General features: G+C 40.2%; 2 long non-coding RNA genes across 10 annotated transcripts in view; one reads left to right on the plus strand and one right to left on the minus strand.

Moving 5' to 3' along the window:
• Window positions 1–19798, plus strand: part of LOC102077325 (uncharacterized) — a 176126-nt gene that overhangs the window by 96957 nt on the left and 59371 nt on the right. The gene's annotated exons all lie outside the window — the stretch shown is intronic.
• Window positions 16605–18512, minus strand: LOC112842664 (uncharacterized). Its single transcript, XR_003214587.1, has 3 exons — window positions 18432–18512; window positions 17361–17445; window positions 16605–16676 (listed from the first exon to the last, which is right to left on the minus strand). It is a non-coding gene; the product is annotated as an uncharacterized LOC112842664 (long non-coding RNA).

The following is a 19798-nucleotide window of genomic DNA, read 5'->3' on the forward strand; positions in this document are numbered from 1 at the left end:
TTAGGCGATAATTTCCAAACATAACTGTGCACACAAACTCAATCCAAATCTTATCCAAATTCAATTTTAGCTGTAAAACGTGACTTAAGAGTTATTATAGTTTTCATTTGTTGGTATTTAGTGGATACTGTGGATACTGTGCTAACTACTTCATACAGCTATTAGTGTGTTCTTAATGTGATCTTTGTTCGTTAATATTTTCTGCTGTGTGAAGATAGTTTTCAATTAACACGTCTTCAGTTAGTGTTGGAAATACATGAAATGTTTTCTCAGACTGAAAGCGCCAACAAAAACAAGCTGCTGAGCTGGATACTTCCCACCCAAGCAAAACATGTGATGTAATATGGCTGTTTCATTTTAAATCAAGCAAAGTCAACTCAGTGTTTCACTTATATTGTTAAGGTTTTGTCCTTATTGTTATAAAAAAGCAAATTAAAGCAATTTTGAATAGTAGAAAACATGATCTCCAGCCCATACAGTCTCTGTGAATTAAAGTCTGCGTCAGCATGGAGATGTTGAATTCAGTTTAGGAATATCCTGTAAGTACTTGTGTTTAAATCAAGAATAAGGTCCACATACAAAAATAGTTACTCACACCTTGAACTGTGACCTAACCACCCATTTCAGTGGCATTAAAAGCTGTTAACTGTATTTAACAGTCACATATATTATGCTTAAAAAGAAATTAGCTTGTCTGGACACCAACAGTAGGACACCTGGTGTGCTGAACATTTTCCAATACGCTAAATAAAACTGAATGAAGAGGTTCCAGCTGTGAGGTTATATATATTCTTCTGAATGTAACTAAAGGACTCACAGCTTGCTGACTATGCAGAGTCATCCATAGTGGTAATGAGGTTGACTATATGAAACTTTATGGGAGTTGAAAACTTCAGTATTGGATTACCATGGCTGCTGTAACGTGTGTTCACTTTGTCTTGCTGATATCAAGTGATGTTCCATAAGAAACGTTAAATGCTAAATTTGATACTATTCTGCACCACCTGAACAATTATTACTCCATATGGTCAAACCTGATCTTAATCATCACATTTCCATTTCCACTTGAGATAAAGCAAAGGTCTCCTTGATTAGGATCCTAAGAGGTCATTTATACCACCGTCATAACTTCCAGTGTAAGTTTCTACTCAAAAATATATATGTCAACGAAACGTGTGGTTTAAGATTTATTGCATTCGTGCTGTTCCTGGAAGTAAGCAAAACAAGAAGGTTCACCCAATATGTGATAACTAAAACAGCCTTTCTTTTGGTCTTTTACCTCGTTGCCTTCTAAATGAGGCATCACTGCAGTATCATAGCCTCCGAGATCCAAGCTGCTTTCATCCAATCCACAGTTTAGTGAAAATGTCGCCAAAGCAGCAGGCAGTGGGAGATTTCGGGCACACAGGCAGTGCGTGGGGGGGTGGGGGGCAGCAGGATCGGTTTGAAGTGAATGAAATGATTTAATGTTTCAGAGTCGGCCTCGCCCCCAGGGAATGGAACGATATGGGCTCCTAATTGACACCAGGTCAACTGCCTCCCTCTCTCGCACTCTCACACTGCTTTCTGTTTCACACTGTTTCTGTTTCAGCTGTCTTTCTCTCAGACTCTCTCATACACACACATTACAGTCTCTCTGTTAGCCAGGCCAGTCCAGCACTGGCCGGTGCTGGACAAACAAAGGCCTGTGCTGTCTGACTATAATGATGGATGACCACCAGTCTCACATTTTATAGGGATTTCACAGGAGTCACTACATTCCCAGGCTAAGCTACAAGTCAATAGTCTTCTATCATGCTTCCCAAAATCTCTAAAACCATGTTTCTGAATTCTTTTGGGAAAAAAAAAAGATGAAGAAGAAGAAATGTTTCATGATTTTATTAGGCCTGAATTAGTCTTTGACAGAGCAGTGGTTAATGACGGCTGAATGTGATTAGCAGTGAGTGGAATGTTTTATTAGTGTCACTGTCAGCTGATTGACAGAGCCCCAGTGGTCATTATTGTTCGCTTTGGAGTGTGTGGACATGTTGTGCACAGCAGTTGTCATGTGAGAGTGTGTTTTTTGTGCTTTTAGTGGGACTGAATTGCCACGATACCTTTTATGAAGTAAATCTCTGTCTTAACAAGTCATTTAGTCTTTTATTGAGTCCTGAGATCTTGTTTTCCTAAGATAGGCTACTAATGGATTGGCATTATTGCACTTTTGATTTGAACAATCTTATTTGAATCATTTTCACAAATGAAATGGAATTCTTCTTGATGCTAATGGACCGACCTCATTGCCTTCTTGCGTGTCTTGTGCTGATAAATACATATCGAGTCTTTTGGAACTAACAACTTTCAAGATGGACCTTTTAAAGTGTACCACAGCAAAGAAACAGTTGATAACCATTATGAAATGCATCACAGAATACCAGTAAAAAGCTGGGATTGGCTTGTTCTTTTCTTATCTGTTGCAGGTTTTAAGAACTATTCAAAAGAGTATTTATATTGAATGAACTTAGTTCAGTAGATGACATTCAGGGACACTTAATTACACTATTAATTGATTGTGGCTCCACTCTATAGCTATTGCAGAAGCAGTTATTTGCTTTTATCAGAGAACATGAAATAACCCTTTCCTTACACAAAAAAAGGTTCATGTTGAACTGAAGAGCAGTGCAAAGACATATTCAGTCTGTCATGAGCAGTGGTGTCTTACCAAACCTAGTGAAAAAGAAAGAAAGTGAAGCAGACAATGGTGTAAAACCTTATTACACTGAAGGATGTCAACAATATTTTTGAATAGCAGCTGCAAAAGGTTTTGGAAAGAATGTGGTTGTGCCAGATATGCTATGAATGTGGTATGATTAGGGTTAAACCACTTGATTACGGTCAGAGAAAATTGTGGATTGTTGTTAATAAAAACAGGATTAATTGCATGCCGGTTAATTACATGTCTGTAGTAAGACGGAAACTCTGTTCTACTGAATGAAAGTCACACACACTTCATGCTCATCCACCCTGACCTATACGTCCCACATAGTATTCTACACTGGTAGTGCTGGAGGTACTTAAAAGTAGATGTAGCCTCTGGGTCTGAATCAGGGGTATCAAGCATAAGGTCCGGGGGCCAGAATTGGCCTGGCAAAGACACCAGACTGGCCCACTGAATGTCTTTGGAAAATGTGACGGAGGGCACACATTTTGGACTTTTAACTGCATTTCCATATATTTCACAGCTTGTTCTAATGATAAAGATGTCCCCCACAGCCCTTCATACTACACAAAAGTAATTAATAGAGAAACTACTAAATTACAGAAACATTTCTGTTTTTTGGCTATTGAAATTTCAGTTTTGTTTTGTTTTTTTATTACAATGAGTATACAGTAAAAACAAAAACAAAAACAATAAAATACGACATTTTCTGTGAATTGATGAAACTTCTGTTTTATAATTACAGGACAATCAGAAAAAAGCTACCAGAACTTTACGCATTTATTTCTTACAATTTAAGACCAAAGAGTCGTGCTGAGAGATTTCTTTTGTTTAATACAGCAGCATTTTTTATCGTGTAGTAAAGCTGTAGTAGTGACATGTGCTGTTGAACATGCACTTCTTTTTCTTATATTGAGCTATTACAGGGATTAAATGTGCAGTTAAACTTCCCATTTAAAATCAAAGTGGACAATGTGTTGCTACGATATAAAATGAGTTTGACATCCCTGGTCTAAATAGTGAAGCATTTTAAAAAAGAGCTCTCTTCCTAATGACCAGCAGGGGGAAGTCTTTCTTTTTTCTTTCTTTCTTTAAAAAGTTACATTTGTATAAAAATCTATGGGGAAACAATCCTTCTGCTCCCTTGAATTATGACCTCATGAAAAAAATTTGCTGATGAGTTTATGAGGAGAAAAATAATTATTCCCTGACTAGTTGGTGAGTGGTTGTGAAAGGTTACTTGTTGTCACTAAGTGAAAGTGGTCACACTGAGGTATACTGTGCCAAAAGTCTCCTTGCAATTGCTTTGCCTGCTAGCAGATTGCCAGAGTGGCTCGCAGGTTGCATAGAAGATGCTGATTTGTCTGCAAACACCCTCAGAGTAAAGGTTGTGCCTTAGAGCTGCATTAACACATTTCAGCAAGTGCACCTCCCAGTATTGGACCAAAACGCTCACTGTTACTGACTTTGTGTTGGCCTTTTTAAGTTTCACCACTGCTCGGTGGTTAGTAAGCGAGTGTTTGCGGTGAAACTGGAATCTTCCATGCAAACTGCAGTTGACCATGGCAATCCTCTGATAACCACAGCAATCCCCAAGGACTTTTCTAGGTACGGCACCCTTTTTGTGACTGATTTCACCTGGCAAAAACCACCAACCCCCAACAGCCAATCACCAACCGATCAGGGAATAGAAATCACCAACCGGTCTCTAGGTCTGTGTGCCTAAAGCTTGACTTGCACTGAGATTCGACTTAAAACACAAATATAGGTTATACACAGGTTATACAAGTATAATCTGTGGCGCCTTTAATTTAAATCAAGGTTAAATAGGCTCAATTCAGTTCAGTTTTATTTATATGGCGGCAAATCACAATAACAGTCGCCTCAAGGCGCTTTATATTGTAAGAGAAAGCCCCCGACAGTAATAGAGATAAAATCAGATGATCCCTTGGAAGGAAAAACGTCCCTTTTAACAGGAAGAAACCTCCAGCAGAACCAGGCTCAAAGCAGTGCCTCTGCTGTGTTTGATGAAGCCATTGTAACAGCGGCTGGATGTTCAGATGTTTTCTATAATGGCCTTTGAATGCAATGTTTAGAACTCTGAATGAAACTTTAAATTTAGAGCTCTTCTTGGATTCACTCAGTTGTTAGATTTGACCTGACCTTGGTAAAGTTATACATAGCTCAGTCTGGGTGCTGCAAGTGTCTGTATGTTTAATACCTGATTTATCTTTTAGCAGATGATAGTCATTACGGAAAAATGTGCTTTTTGACATGACAAAAAGAGTGTGAACAGGTAAAACGACAAATATTATTCCTTTTTTTCTCTTCACTGGTAGCCAGCACTCTTTCTGTTGAGATCTGTTTGGGCTGATACAGTCTGACTGGCTCTAATTATCCTCGGCTCTAATAGTATTTTAAGTCTTATGTAAACTGGGAGCTGACCGATAGAGCCGGCAGCTCCACCTGCAGTTTGTTTATTTTATTATTATTATTAGTAGTTTTGTCGGTGGAAGATGACATTGAAAGACTGCGGTGATTCAGTGTTATATTACAACATTTTTTTTAATTACCCTATGAATTCTGAAGCCAGCTCATAGGTGACCTTGTAAAGGTTTGTGAAAGTAGAAAGAGAAAACATGGCGCAACCAAAATAAAATCTGCTCAAGTTAACAGACCCGCAGATGGAAGCCGTGACACGGAGAGAAAGGAGTGCAGGTGTCAGAGGCGACGCCAGCAGATGATCAGCTCCCTCCATGACATTTTCAACCCCTCTGATTTTGTAGCGTGCGAGCAAGAAAACACGTCTCGCGCATCTGAACAGCTCCGCAATGACATCTAATCAGATGCCAGAGGAGACGATTGGTGTCAGAGCTTAGAGAAAACACGCTGATTCCCCACCGGCTGTATTGTCACTAAACGCCGCTTCTCTCTATGGACTGTAAATGATTTAATTTGAGCGCCAGATGTGGTGTTTAGATGCTTCTAGCGCTCGTTGAGAGAGAGACAGAGGGAGGAAGAGAGCGTGAGAGAGGGAGGGAAAGAGAATGAGGAAATGACAGGAAGGAGAGAAACAGCTTGGCAGACCGACAGCCAACAGCAGCCCAGGCACTTGACAGAGCTCTCAAACACCATGATTGTGTGTGTGTGCTCGCCAGCGTGTGTATTTTTTTCCTCCACTTGTGTATCATGACAGCTGAATGAAAATCAATCTGCTTCTACATCTGCCATCTTGAGTGTCGGAGAGTGCAGATGGGCCTTCCCTGTCACACTGAGCTTGCTGGCAGCCGACCAACTCAGGTTTTCCACCTCTTCTTTGCTCTCTTTTCTAATCTCAATCTCTTCTTCTCTTGCCCCCTTCTACTCTCTCCTTTCCTCTCCTCTCCCCTCTTCTCCTCTCCTCTCCTCTCCTCTCTTCTCCTCTCCTCTCTAATCAGATGCCAGCCCCTGAAGTGGAGTTTTTTCCTGCGTTGACATCTCCAAGTCACTCTGACAGCAGCTGTTTGGGACCTTTTCGAAGCTGCAATCGGGGGCTCTAATCACCCTCATTGACGGCTCCGAGGGCCCCTGTTGCAGCTCTGAATGGCAAATTAAAGCATTTTTAGATAACGTTGGTAATTGGCTAAACCGTTTATAAGCCCGGAGATCACACTTTTAATCTTCAGCCTAACATGACGGATCATGAAACCGCGGGACAGATCTGGTCCGTGTGTCCTTGGCCCTGCATCCCCGTTTCGGTTTCTTTCCTCACGACGTGCTGCGGTAATGTTTGATGCTTAATGATTTGCCCATCAGATTAACAAACACTAATCGTTCTCTCTGCTGCGGCTTGTCTCACTGTCAGGATCCCCCCCCCTCCACCACCACCACCACGCTATCCTTTCTCTCCTCTCATCTCCCAAGCTCATCTCATCTCTGGCATTAACTCCATTAGCCTGGTAATTGGCTCTCTTAAAGCAGCGGCCACAGACTCCGAAGGCCACTTAATGTCCATCTCCTTCCCTCCCTTCTCCTCTCTGCTCCCCAGTCGATCATCTACCTTCCTCAGTAAATAGCATTAACTAGTCCTGCATAGAAATCTGAGGCCACATTAGTGTTATCCTCCCCTCTCAGCCTATTGCCAGGCTTATGAGTCCCGATCGCTGGAGGTGATATGGCTAAGTGGATATTTTCTTTCTCACATCACTCCCAAATGGGACCCCAAATAACCCCCAACTGTCAAAGATGAATATGTAAATTCTGCGTATGGAGATCTCCTTCCATTTTCTAACAGAGCCTAAGAAACTAAATCTGTATTTAAAAGATGTGGATGTGGGACTCAGCTCATCATCACAGTCTGGGCCCCTCTTCGACGTGTAGGCCCCGCTTTCATTTCCACTTAGAAGATAAAATGTGTGGACTTTTCGAGCCAACGGTAAATAGTTTTCATTTGCATTTTTTTTCTTTGTTGATTTTGTGTTCTCAAAATCAGGTTAAAGTCATCTGCACTTGCTTGATTTTACTTATTTAATACAAAGCTTAGAGGTCAATCATTTCTTGGTTATTGTACGGTTTTGTTGAATTTAATAGAGTCCTTACTTTGCTTTTATGTCTATGCATGGATAAAATAAAGAGACACTAATCTTCCAGCATCCAGCTGGGTTCTTGATTGATTTTGAAACCATTCTCAGGTCTTGATAGAAGCAGTTACAGTAAGTGATGGATTTTGAGAAGTTTAGTAAAGTTTGGTGTAGAAACAAAACCCATCATAAGTCTAACACCTCTACTAATTGTTTACAGTCAGATCAACTGAAGCGGGTCATTGCAGAAGAGTGTTTGGTACTTTTGAACATGACACGATTGTCTGTGTCATATGGGCTGGACTGAGCATTTGAGAAACTAGGATTTCCCAACACAAGCACCTCTAGACTTTACAAAGAATGATCAGAAAAAGGGAAAATAACCAGTGAGTGGCAGTTCTCTGCAGGGAAAATACCTTGTTGATGGCAGAGGTGAGAAGAGAATGGCCAGACTGCTTCAAGCTGTTCCAAGGATGGGAACAATAACTTAAATTAATCATCAGGTATTAAAACCAAGATATGCAGAAGAGCATCTTTGATCACACAACACGTTGAATCTTGAAGCAGTTAGGCTACAGTAGCAAAAGACCATACTGGGTGGCGCTTCTGACAGATAAGAAGAATAGGAAACTGAGGCTACAGTTTCCACAGGATCATTAAAGATGGACAACAGATAATCAGAAAAATGTTGCTGGTCTCATGAGACTCTATTTGTGTTGCAGCATTTTACTGGTAGGTTCAGAATTTGGCATAAACAACATGAAAGCATTGATCCGACCTTTCTTGTATCAATTGTTCATGCTCCTGTTGGTGTAATGGTGCGGTAAGTTTTCTTGGCACACTTTTGGGCCCCTTAGTACCAAATGAGAATGTATTTCAAAATCAAACCTACCTGAGTACTGAGTTCTGTGTATCCTCTGATGGCTGCTTCCTGCATGATAATACCCCATGTCACAGTTCAAAACATCTTAGACTGGTTTCTCGAGTAAGACAGTGAGTTCACTGTGCTCCAGTGGCCTCCACAGTCACCAGAACTCTATCCAGTAGAGCGCCTTTGGACATAAACGCCATGCATGTGAAGCCAAATCTACAGCAAGTGTGTGATGCTATGATGTCAAGATGGATCAAATTATATATGAATCCACAGAAAATTAAGGCGGCTCTGACAGCAAACAGGCAGTCCAGGGCAGGACTAGCAAGGTGTTCTTAATAAAGTGACTGTATATTACGTGAATAATCAAAATTAAAGCATTAACTGGTTAAAATAACATTGTTTTGGTTTTTTTAGAAATAAATGTTGGGCTTTTTAAGGAATCATTTGGCTTTAGTTTGAAAAAAAGCCTGTGTAAATGTTTTAAGTCAATAAAAGTTTTAGTGCAGAAAACTACAATGTCATAAATAAAGGTAAGAATTCTGTTTCCGAGATCATAAAGAGAAACCTCGAGGTGGTAACAGGTTGTTGTACGCAGCTGAGCACAAAATTAGTGAGCCAGTATAAACACCAGACCACACCAAAAAATGTGTCACATAAAAAGTTTCATTTATGATAGCGTGACTGTTGAGAGCATGGTGTTTAATGTTGGTAACTGTCGTTTTCACGCTGGTTTATAGCCTTTTTTTTTTAGCTTTGGTGAGAAAGCTGTTATATTTTTTTGAGTTAAGTTTAGAAGGTTTATTGTGTAATGATGTATGAAACAGATGGTTTGAAATTACAGAGAAATTCATGATTAGGCTCATTAAGATTTGGTTGATCACGGATTAATGAAACTTATAGCAGTGCTTTCTTTCCTTGTAAAAGCAACAGATACACCAATGCTTATTTTGACCTTGAATGAAAACACTTTGGTAATTTTAGACCTGCTGATGGAAGTGTAGACCACGTTTTTCAGTTTTTAAGCAGTATTACATTACATTATAATATTATGCTGTGATGCTTTTTCTCTTCTCTTTGTTCTTTGCCACTGAGTGGCGGTTTCTGTTTTTTGCATTCAAGTATTTTTGTATTGCATGTTTTCTTTTTCATTTCCTAGAAGTTGGAGTTTTCCTGAGAACAGCCAAACAAATGGAAGTAAGGTGAAGTGGCAATCAATAAATCCTTTTTTTTGTACCACTGGTGCTCTGATCATGAAAGATCTTTATCATACAAGCATCCAGATTTCTCTTTGTGCTTACTTTGTGTCAGCTACGTTGTTTATGTGTGCACATGCTCATTAGCTGTGTGGCTTTGCTCGTCATTCATTCCTGTTGTATTTATAGACCTATTGCCCTGCAGCTTCTCTGGGCTCCTATGTCAGTATTGCTTAGATTAGTGACTTTAAGACATCCTAAGAATTTCCACACCGACATGCATGAAAGCAACATCAGGCCCAACACCATAAAATCCTGTCGCTTGTTGCATGTTAGACGCTGAGACTAACCAGCAGAAGCATTTCTCTTGTTCTTTACACTCTCTGATGATTCCCTTCAGCCTTCAGATCTGTCCTTGTCCCTTTGCTTTTTCAAAGCTCTCCTGTTTGTTGTACGAAACCTCGGTGGCTCATCTGAGGGATTTAAAAAGTAGAGTAATTAGCGACAGAGAAGCCATTGGCGTGGAATGATAGCTGCCATCGCCCTCCAATGTACCCGGCAACAAGAGGGAAGCAAATCATTCAATAAACTATTTCACATCCTTATCATCTAATTTAAGTGCTTGGTCTTTTTGTATCTGTGGAGTCTGGAGAGGATGTTGATGGAGAGAAAGATGGAAGCGGTGAGTGTTTTTTTGTTTGTTTGTTTGTTTGTTTTTTGGGGGGGGGAGTTTATTTCATGTTCTTGTGTTTTTCGCCCATGCATGGCAGCAATTCGTGTTTTTGAGACGCCACACCGTTCAGCAGCCTCTGCAGTCTATTCACTGCTGCAACACTGCCTCCGTTGGTTCACAACTCGTGAAGAAGCAAACACACACGTGGGAGGGGAGGAAGGAGAGAGAAGAGCAATCCTTCCAATACAAATTATCAGAAAGAAAAAATTTAATTAGCAATATAAATGCCGGGCGGGCTACATTATGTGCAATTGTCTTGCTATCTTTCCAGAAATTAGTCTTTTAAAATGAATTTGCTGTATTAATCATCTCCTGAAATATTTTTGATCACTGAATTAATAGTTTTGCGTTGGGGGGCTGTGTTTTTTTTTTTTTAGGTATTCATTGACATAGGTGATTGCCTCTTAATTATGACAGCGTCCTCCTCCTATCCGCGCCTATTAATTCCTGTGTTGTGGCGTCGCCGCAGCCCGCTGCCTGGCCCTGTATCTACTAATTACTTCTCTAATTGAATTTGCTCTCTGTTGCCAGGCTGTTTTTTAAGTGGCTGTTTGTTGCCGGGCCTCATTGTGTCTTTGTGTGACAGCTAGCTGCTCGCTGCCATGCTGATGGGAGCGGGATGCACTCCCTCTCTCTCCCTCTCGTCTTTCTCCGTGTCTCTTCCCGCTCTCAGTATTCATGTCTCTCCTTCTGTATCATCGCCTATACCTCCCAGACCTATGTAGCGTTTTCAGTTTAAATGAAGGAGGGAAATTAATTAATGAGAGCCGCCTGAAACAATTACACACCCCTCCCCACCCGCTACTGTCTGCCGCCCTGCTGTCATTGGTTCAAACCTCTGTAGGATTGTTGTGACTAAGAGCAACCTGCGTTTTAACCTCCAGTTCAGGCTGGCATGTGTTTGGCAAGATGATAAGTTGCATAGAGGCTAGTTGTGTACTTTTCCATCAAAAGCACAGCTCATCAGGCCTCAGGTGTGCATCCACTCGTAGTGTGCCATACTGCAGGTTTTGGTATCAATACCAAATAAATACCAATACTTTCAACCTATAAAGGCAGCGTATGTAGGGTAGAGCAGTGTGTCATGACTCATGAGTTGATTTGCTCTTTCTGAACAGATTTTAATGACCACTAAGTCACAGTGATTATTACTGTCCACAATAATTAGTTAATGCAACAAAACACACCTTTCAGTTTTCTGTGAAACTGGGGGTTTTTTTGGTTTTTTTTTGGAGACCTGGAAGGAAAATGTGCCTGTTTCTGAAGCACTTTGGATCAACTTCTGTTGTTTACATGACCTATTGGCTACAAATAAAGTAGATGTGAAATAAAATAGATTTGTAAAATGGGCAAATCAGAGTAATAGCATTGGTTCAGAGGACTGGTGGACCATGAACGTGAACAACACTAAAAATACACAAACTTTTTTGATTTTTAGCACTTTAGCAATCATTGTTTTTTTGGCAGGGGGTGGGGTATGGAGTGGGGTACATCCTGGATAGGTCAAGGCTAACTCATAGAGACAGACAAGCATTCACACCTAACTTTGAATCACAAATTAAGCTAACATGTCATTGGACTGTGGGAGTGTGCAGAGAACCCACGAAGGCACAGGAACACATGCAGGCTCCACACAGAAAGACTCCAGCTCTGCAGTGCAGTCAAACCCAGGACCTTCTTACTCCGTCTGTACCAGTGTGCCAACCTGCTCAGAAACTAATTTTGATAAAATGGTTTCTTTCGTTGCTCTGCGTTGCATTGCCCGATCAAAACTTGTCTGCAAAACTTAAGTGATTTTTACAGCACAGAAAGACACACAGAGCTAAAAGTAAACAGTAAAAATGACACACATAGATATTTTGGTCATTAATGATGAGTTGGTCCTTTTAGTCAGCTTTCTTAGCGAAGAAACAAATACAAATATTCTTTTTTTTTTTACACCAGTTTTACTGTTAAACCTTGCTGTTAAATCTTTTGTGAAACTGACAAAGTCTGTAAATTCACCAATTTCAAATTTCACATTTTAGAATGACTATAATGTGACTGACTGACAAAAAGACCTTAATTTGAACACTGAGTTGTTTTGGTGGTGGAGAAATATTTAAAAAGTTCTCAAAAAAACACAATCATGAATAACTTTTAGTAAAATACGACTGCAATGTGTAAAATCAAGTTGATTTATACAAATATTAAATCATTAAGGAAAATATGTTGGTATAAATTGAATGTATCAATAATTGGATGAGATTCCATAAAATGCAACAATTTACATTGTGCTTATGTAACAAAATTAGATGGAAAAATTTACATGTATTCAAATTACTTAAAGTCAGCATACTGGGCATAATTAGTTTTTGGAGAGTTGATGGAAAGTTTTTCAGGAACGTTGCAATCTGCTAGATATTCTGCTTGTTTTATTGTACCTTTCAGTGGGTGTTTGGGATAATTAGGAAATATATCAGGCAAGCAGACCTGCATGGAATACATAGAGAAATCTAAAAATCTGAAAACTGTACTTGTTTGAGTTCAACGTAATGTTGCTGATACCACCACTGCTTGGTCTTAGTGGAACAAACTGGTGATGGACTAAATTAGGACCCTGGATCGTCTGCTGGGTTACACACACTATAGATTGGGCCAAATGATGTGCCTTTTCCTTTTATTTAGGCACCAGTTCCCAGTGTTCTGGAAATGTTCTTGTTAAGGGATTAGGGTTATAGGATTCTTTCAAAACCTGACAGACACGAATACAAGGGCACAATTTCACAAAGAAGTGAAAACATCTTTGAGTTATTTCTCCGTTTTATCAGTGGAATTGAAGTGACAGTAGAAATACAGACTCTTAGGCAGCCAAGCTTATAAAGACTAATTAACAAGCTCACATCGAGCATTGACAGCCTCTCGTCAGTAAAAATACTCAAAATAGCCTCAGATGTTTCGCTGCAGCAGGATGTAATACAACATTGCTGCTATCTTTATCGACCCGTCCGTCAATCTCTGCTTCCTACCTACATTCCACCTCTCAGCATCCTCTCCTGCATCCTCTCTCTCTGTCCTCACCCAACCCCACCCCTCCTTCGGTCTTTGTGCAAACTTTCTCCTCCTGCCTCTCTTGATATTGATCCTCTCTCTCTTTTCCTCTTCATCCATCCTTCTCTTTCTTGCCCTCTTCTCTCTCTTCCTCTATCGATCCCTCCTTTACTCCCTCTCCATCTCTCTCTCACTCTCTGCTTGCTGCTATCTGGCTCGGCCTTTGTCTTCTTATCGAGGTTTCGGGGTTTATTCTGACTGCTGTTATTGACAGGCCTCTCGCTCCACGGCCAACTAATGCATCCCTAATCCCACCTTTGTTACTCTGGAATGTTCTCTCTCACACATACACATCCATACGTAACACTATAAACCACACAAGCATGTGTAAGGTGAAAAAAAAGAAAAAATGGGGGGGGGCACATGGATGTTGATCCCAGCTTTCTATTTGTTGGGGAAAGCCATCTATCAATCAAAAAAGGCCCAGCTGTCTGTGTGCGCTTTTGTGTTTGTGTGTGCGCACATGCGTGTGTGTGAGCGTGCACGCGGGTCTTGAGTGACAGGCCGAATCGTGGCTGAGGACGTTTGATAAGCTTGTATTGTCGGTCGTCTCTCTCCCCCCACACACACCCCTCCATTCCACCTCCCTCCACACCTCCACCTCGATAAGAAATACATTCGACTAGAGCTGATAACGGTGTCAGGAGCAGCAAAGCCCCACTCTAAAGAGACACACACACACTGTGCCATGGGAGAGGTGTCGTTCGTCAAACACCTTGGCTGTAAATGATACTCTCAACAAACAGCAATGACAACACCACTCAGGAAAAAAAAAAGATTCCGATATCGTTTGTGTCTGTGTGCGTGTTTGTGTGTGTTTGCAGGGAGAATGATGTGTGGTACGGCTGGAGGATATCCAAGACTTATTGAATAAAGTCTCAGTGATAGCACTGGCATATGTGTGTGTATGTTGTGAACAGCGCAGAAAGAATACAGTAATAGGCTTAAAGCGGCTAAGGCAGAGTGTCAGACTTAACAAACAACACACTGATCTCAAAGACTGACTGACAGCTGTCTCTGTGTGTTTGATACGTGCGTGTCTCCCCGTGAACAGTTCACGTGATTCAGTGTGCAACAAGCTGTTTTTAACACGAGCGTGTCTTCTTGTACATTTGTCCCAGTACACAGCAGGTTTTAAAATGACATCAAGACCTTTGTGAACATCAGCTCTTCTGTTCAAAACGGCCTTCAATGAGTTTAAAAATACCATCACCTGACCTGAAAAGGCCATCACCGGGCAACAAATGCTGTCACAAGTAACAGATGATTACATTAGAAACTAACCAAGTGATGGAATGTCATCGATGTGGCCAGGCGCGTCATTGACGGATTTTGAAAGGTCATCCAAGCAGAAGCATCATCACAGAGATGTCGCTGCCATGAGTGGAAACATCATCAGCTATGACAAAAATCGAAAGGCAAAGAAATAATCAAAACAGACAGGTGTCACTCCAAACTTGTCACATAATGATCTAATCACAGATTCTTGAATATTCAAATAGTCACTAAGAGTGACTTTGCCTATGACACACTTCTTTTTCATTTTGACATTAAATATATCTCACTTGAGTACGGTCAAATAATCCAAGAGATTACCCCCTACTTTGTTGTCCTAATCACTTTTCTTTGTTCTTAGTGGAAAACTCAAAGCAATGTGTCAAGTACATTTTTCCAACAGCTTAAGCAAAGAAAAGCTTGGTGCAGAGTGTTTGACTGCATCAACTGAATAGACAGGGGCAAAAAAATATAATTTCATATAATTTCAAGGTTTAAGTTTAAAGGAAAAGGTATGTAGAGGGTTATGGAAAAGGAAAACACATATTTCCACATTGTCTTGTCAAAAGTTGCTTTTGTGTAGTGGTCCAACATAAACAGATGCATGTGGCCACCATGATGGTACCCAATGGCTTTTGAACCCTGGTATTGTGAAGTCTCAATGTTAGCATTTTTGGTATGGTCTATTTTTTGGAGCTGAAGTGGCTGTGTTTTCATAAGAGGTTGGAGTATTTTCAGCTAATGCTAGCAAGCCTGGCTAGCATTAGCTGGATCTATAAACTGTTTGGGCAAAACATTTGGGCACACGTACCTGCTAATTAGTTCGAAGTAACAGTCCACGTAAATGCTAAAATTTCACTGACAAAGCCTGGTTCCACTATTCTGCTCAGAAAGACATCAACATCACAAACATGACAGAGAGGTGGAGATTAGCACATTGAATTAGCCCAGGTGAGGACTAGCAGACAGTTACCAGCTAACAGCTATCTTTATGCCTTGTTATGAAGAGGAGGTTAGCTATAGACACCCAAAATGTTTTTATGCTAGGTTGTAAACATTTTTATTACATAGCTAAATAGCTAGAGTTGAGTTTTTTAATAAGGGAGTCCATGAAGCTGAAACTATGCTTGGAGCTAATCTGAAGGGCTCAGATTAAATTTTGTGTTGGCCTAATTTTTATCCCTGGACGTTGCCGCTTGGTTTTATTACATTACAAACTTATAGACAGTCATAAATTACTAGCTTAAAATTTTTCAGCGATATAAGGAATGGAAATGAAAGATCAGACTTTAAAGAGATGTGAAAAATGATATATTTCGAAGCTTGGTAAAAGCTCATGGGCTACATATTGCTTACAAGATATAAACGTGCTCAGAAGCGGTTGACAACATCAATATGTGGGACATTCACTTCAACAAAAGAAGAGAAGTAAAGAGATGAAAATAAAAGTTAAAAAAAAAATTAGATTGAAAACACAGACACACACATACACAAACACACACATTTGCACAAGTCCATTATGGCAAAGAACAGTGACCTGTGAAGAGAGTTCAGGAGTAGGGCCGGATCGCAGAGTGCTGTGGACGAAGGAGATAAAGGAGGAAGGAGAGAGAAGGTGAAAAAGATAATGAAAGAGTGAAATTACCAGAGGGCAGGAGAAAAGAGGGTTATTGTGCATGTGCATTAACGGGGTGTATGATGAAGTTAGTTTTTTTGTGTTGTGTGCACTGACTAGGGGCTAAGGAGTCGGTAAGGGAGTGAGAGGAGGGGGGAAATCAATGGCAAATTACATGCGCTCGGCTGGCCCATTGTACAGTATGGCTGCTATATTCTAAAGAAGGCACTTCCAAGATGATGCAGCCAAATGGTGGATGGACTCCAAGATCATTTTTATTGATTTTGAAGAGCCGTCAATAGAGGAGAATGAGGGGAGGGATGGAGGAAGGGGTGAGTGTGTGTGTTTCGAGGTTCGGATGTGTGTCACATGGCCAATACAATACCCCGGCTTTTTGTCCCTGTCCAGACATTAGCAGCACACCCAGTCCCACTGCTTTTCATTTACATTAGTGCCTGGATGGGCGAGTGAAGGACACTGACAGAGAGTGAGAGAGAGGGTTTTCCATAAAAGAATTGGTGTGGTAGCAGATGCTGGCATTGTTTGGGTTCGGGAACCCAGAAATATTTGGTATTGGGACTCCATCAGTGTGGTCATCCAGTTTTCCACATCAGAGCTAATAGGTGTGTAGCTGGTTGTCTGTCAGGGAAAGAAGAGGAGAGGGGTTTGGGGTAAGTGATAAAGTAAGGATTGTAGTCTAAAGCCCGTTAAATGGGCAAAAAGAAAAGTCTTTCAGAATGACTCCTGACTGACATGAACGTCCTGGAAAAACTCCAGCATCATAACAAATTTGAACTGAAAGAAAAAGAACGTAAAGCAATATCTAATACTATATAAAGACATCAATATTCACGCTTGCTGTTATTGAAAATATTTAATTTCACACGCAATAACACTTAAAAATATGTGGAAGAGTTAAAAATCCTTTGATGCTATGCAACAGGTTTCAGTGTTTAAAAGGACAAGCAGCATGTGTGCGATACACTGGCTGACAGAATAATGAGGCTGTGTGTTGGTGTTACATGATAAACCTTGGCAGTGTGTGATCATTTGATTCTATCAGAGAGTGTGTGTGTCACAGAGCAGCATGGCAGCACTAAATGCAGCAGATGTTAGCTGCAGGAGGCCAAAGCATGACAGCTTGGAACTCTTTGGTGGATGGCGAACGCACACACACACACACACACACACACACACACACACACACACACACAGGCACACACTTAACTTACGTGTACAATGATAATGAGCAGGAAACAAACAAGCCATGATTAGAAGTATTAATATGTTCTACCCTAATAACGTGTCAGCTGGTGAACTCACAGACAGACAGAAATGCATGGAGGACAGATGTCAACATCACAGGTGTTTCCAGCAACAGAGACTTGAATTACCTGAATGAAAATGGCTGTGAAATGAAAAATACAATTTTAAAAGTGATAGTACTGCAATTTCCCAAAAACAAAACTACTGATATATTTGTTGAAGTAGGCACAAAGTCACAAAGTAGAAATATGAAGTATAATGTAGCCCAACTAAATGTATTTTTTCCAAAAACTGAGAGGATCAGATTGAAGACAATACAATCATGTGGCCAGGTTTGTGCAAGCTGCAGGCCATCTGTAGGTCAGAATTTATGATGGTGTAGGTCGTGTGCAAGGACAGTTTACCTAGACCACACATGCAAATGAACACATGCTGCATCTCTGTGGAGAACCTAATGCACTCTTTCTCTGCTTTCACTTCAGATTATATATTGCTCTTGAATCAACTTGTACCAAGGTTTTTAAATAAAACTTAAGATAAAACTAAACAACATTTTTATATAAAAAGAATAACTGAAAAGTAGCTCAAGGGAACACTCACAAATTGCAATACTATTGCAGTACTTTACAACTAGCGGAAAATGTCAAATTTTTTACATTTTTGGTTAATATTCTGTCTCTCTCCATCAAAATAAAACTACCATAAAAATTAGAGAGGTCAGTTCTTTGTAAGTGAGCAAACACACAAAGCAGCAGGGGATGAAATAATTATTTCCACCCGACTGTAGATATATACATTTATAGGGTAGATTAGAATGAATGATCATCTCAAAAGGCTATATTTTTAAAGTGATTGTAAACTTTAAGTGTTCAACATCATTGGTCCATACTCATCCCATGCTTTTGTGATCATGTCTGAAGTTACTGCAGCCACTGCTGTTGCTATGCAACCTACCATCAACCACATGAAACTTACGAATATGCGCTTTCTAACAGTACATGTTTTGTTAGTTACTAGTGAACAGCTGCAGAATTAAAGAACTCTAAAATCTGATGATTCTTTTTTACACCTTGTATATTGCATGAGCAAAAAGTCTACCTTGGAAGTGACACAAAGCAAAAACCATACCGAGTCAGACGTCACCCAGCTTAATAAGGTCCAGGTCAGCAAAATAAAAACACCAGTGAGCATTAGGGCCATAAGCCAACCCTGGTTGAAGAGTTTAGTGGAACTGAAGTAGATGATGCCCAGCCACCTGCAATGACAGATGCATTACTGAGCTGAGGAAGAACATCGTGGGTGAACACCTAAGGTAGCCACCCAGCCCAGAGCATGACTCTCCGAGCTTGCTGATAAGGTCCTATCAGAGGAGATACTTCCAGACATGAACACAGGGTTGTTCATCATATCGCTGAAACCAGTGAGCTCATGTACGCCACAATAATCATAGAAACACTTGGATATAAGATCAAGCATGCGTGTAGAGAAAGTCCCCCATGGAGACAAAGACGAGGAAGCAAAATCAAGGAAGCCCAGAAGAATATTAGTGAGAGACAGGTCCAAACCCCCTCCACTAACCTGTAATTGAAATTGAAGGCAAAATATGAATATTTTATGTAGTTATAATCTAGTTAGTCTATTTAGTTAGTGATATAAAAATGTTGATTTCTAAAATATACCAATACTGCATAAGAAGTATGTCAATATACTCATAGATGCTAATACATAAAAGGCCTTATTTAGAGTTCGGAGTTTGACTTGTCATTTAAATAAAGGTGCTGATGTCAGCGGAAACAATAGTTCATACCCTGACGGGGTCTTAGGCATATCAGAGATCTTTACCTTTCACACACTCTTTCATATATGTACACACACGCATGTACACAAGAAGCGAGGCAAACAGTCCTGATTTATTTTCCCGCGGATCTTAACACATTTTTGCGTCCTTTATGAGCTGGTTGTGAAATTCAACAGATCCTGTTTAAACAGGACGGAGACAAGCCAAGTGTACGCGTGTGAGCTCAGGGCACGTTAAGTCACGACTCGCTAAGACCGCAGTGTTTGAGTCTTTCCCGAAACGCACACATTATCAGTGAGGTGTGAGGTTTCTCAGCCTGAAGTTAAACACTGGGCGTTTATGGCTTTTACACTTTACAGCTTGTTGACTCTGTGATTCAAACTTAGACTGTCTGTAGGCCTGTCGTAGACACTGTAGGATGAAATGCCTGCGTCTGTGGACAGGCGTTACACAAAGAGCAAACACGCCTGTTCAATCAGTAACTTTGTGTGCTGAAATGTTCTTTTTTTTATATACTATATTTATGTCCAAAATGCTGACTTTAAGTATTTGGATTATATATAAATTTTCCATCTAATTTTGTTACAAAAGTACAACGTAAACTGTAAATTTAATGAAATCTGGTCAAATGTAATTTACTTGATTGGTATGCATTTAGATTACATGGATTTTTTTTCCTTAACGGTTAAAATAAATG

Source organism: Oreochromis niloticus, linkage group LG17, assembly GCF_001858045.2.
Source record: "Oreochromis niloticus isolate F11D_XX linkage group LG17, O_niloticus_UMD_NMBU, whole genome shotgun sequence".
NCBI lineage: Eukaryota > Metazoa > Chordata > Actinopteri > Cichliformes > Cichlidae > Oreochromis > Oreochromis niloticus.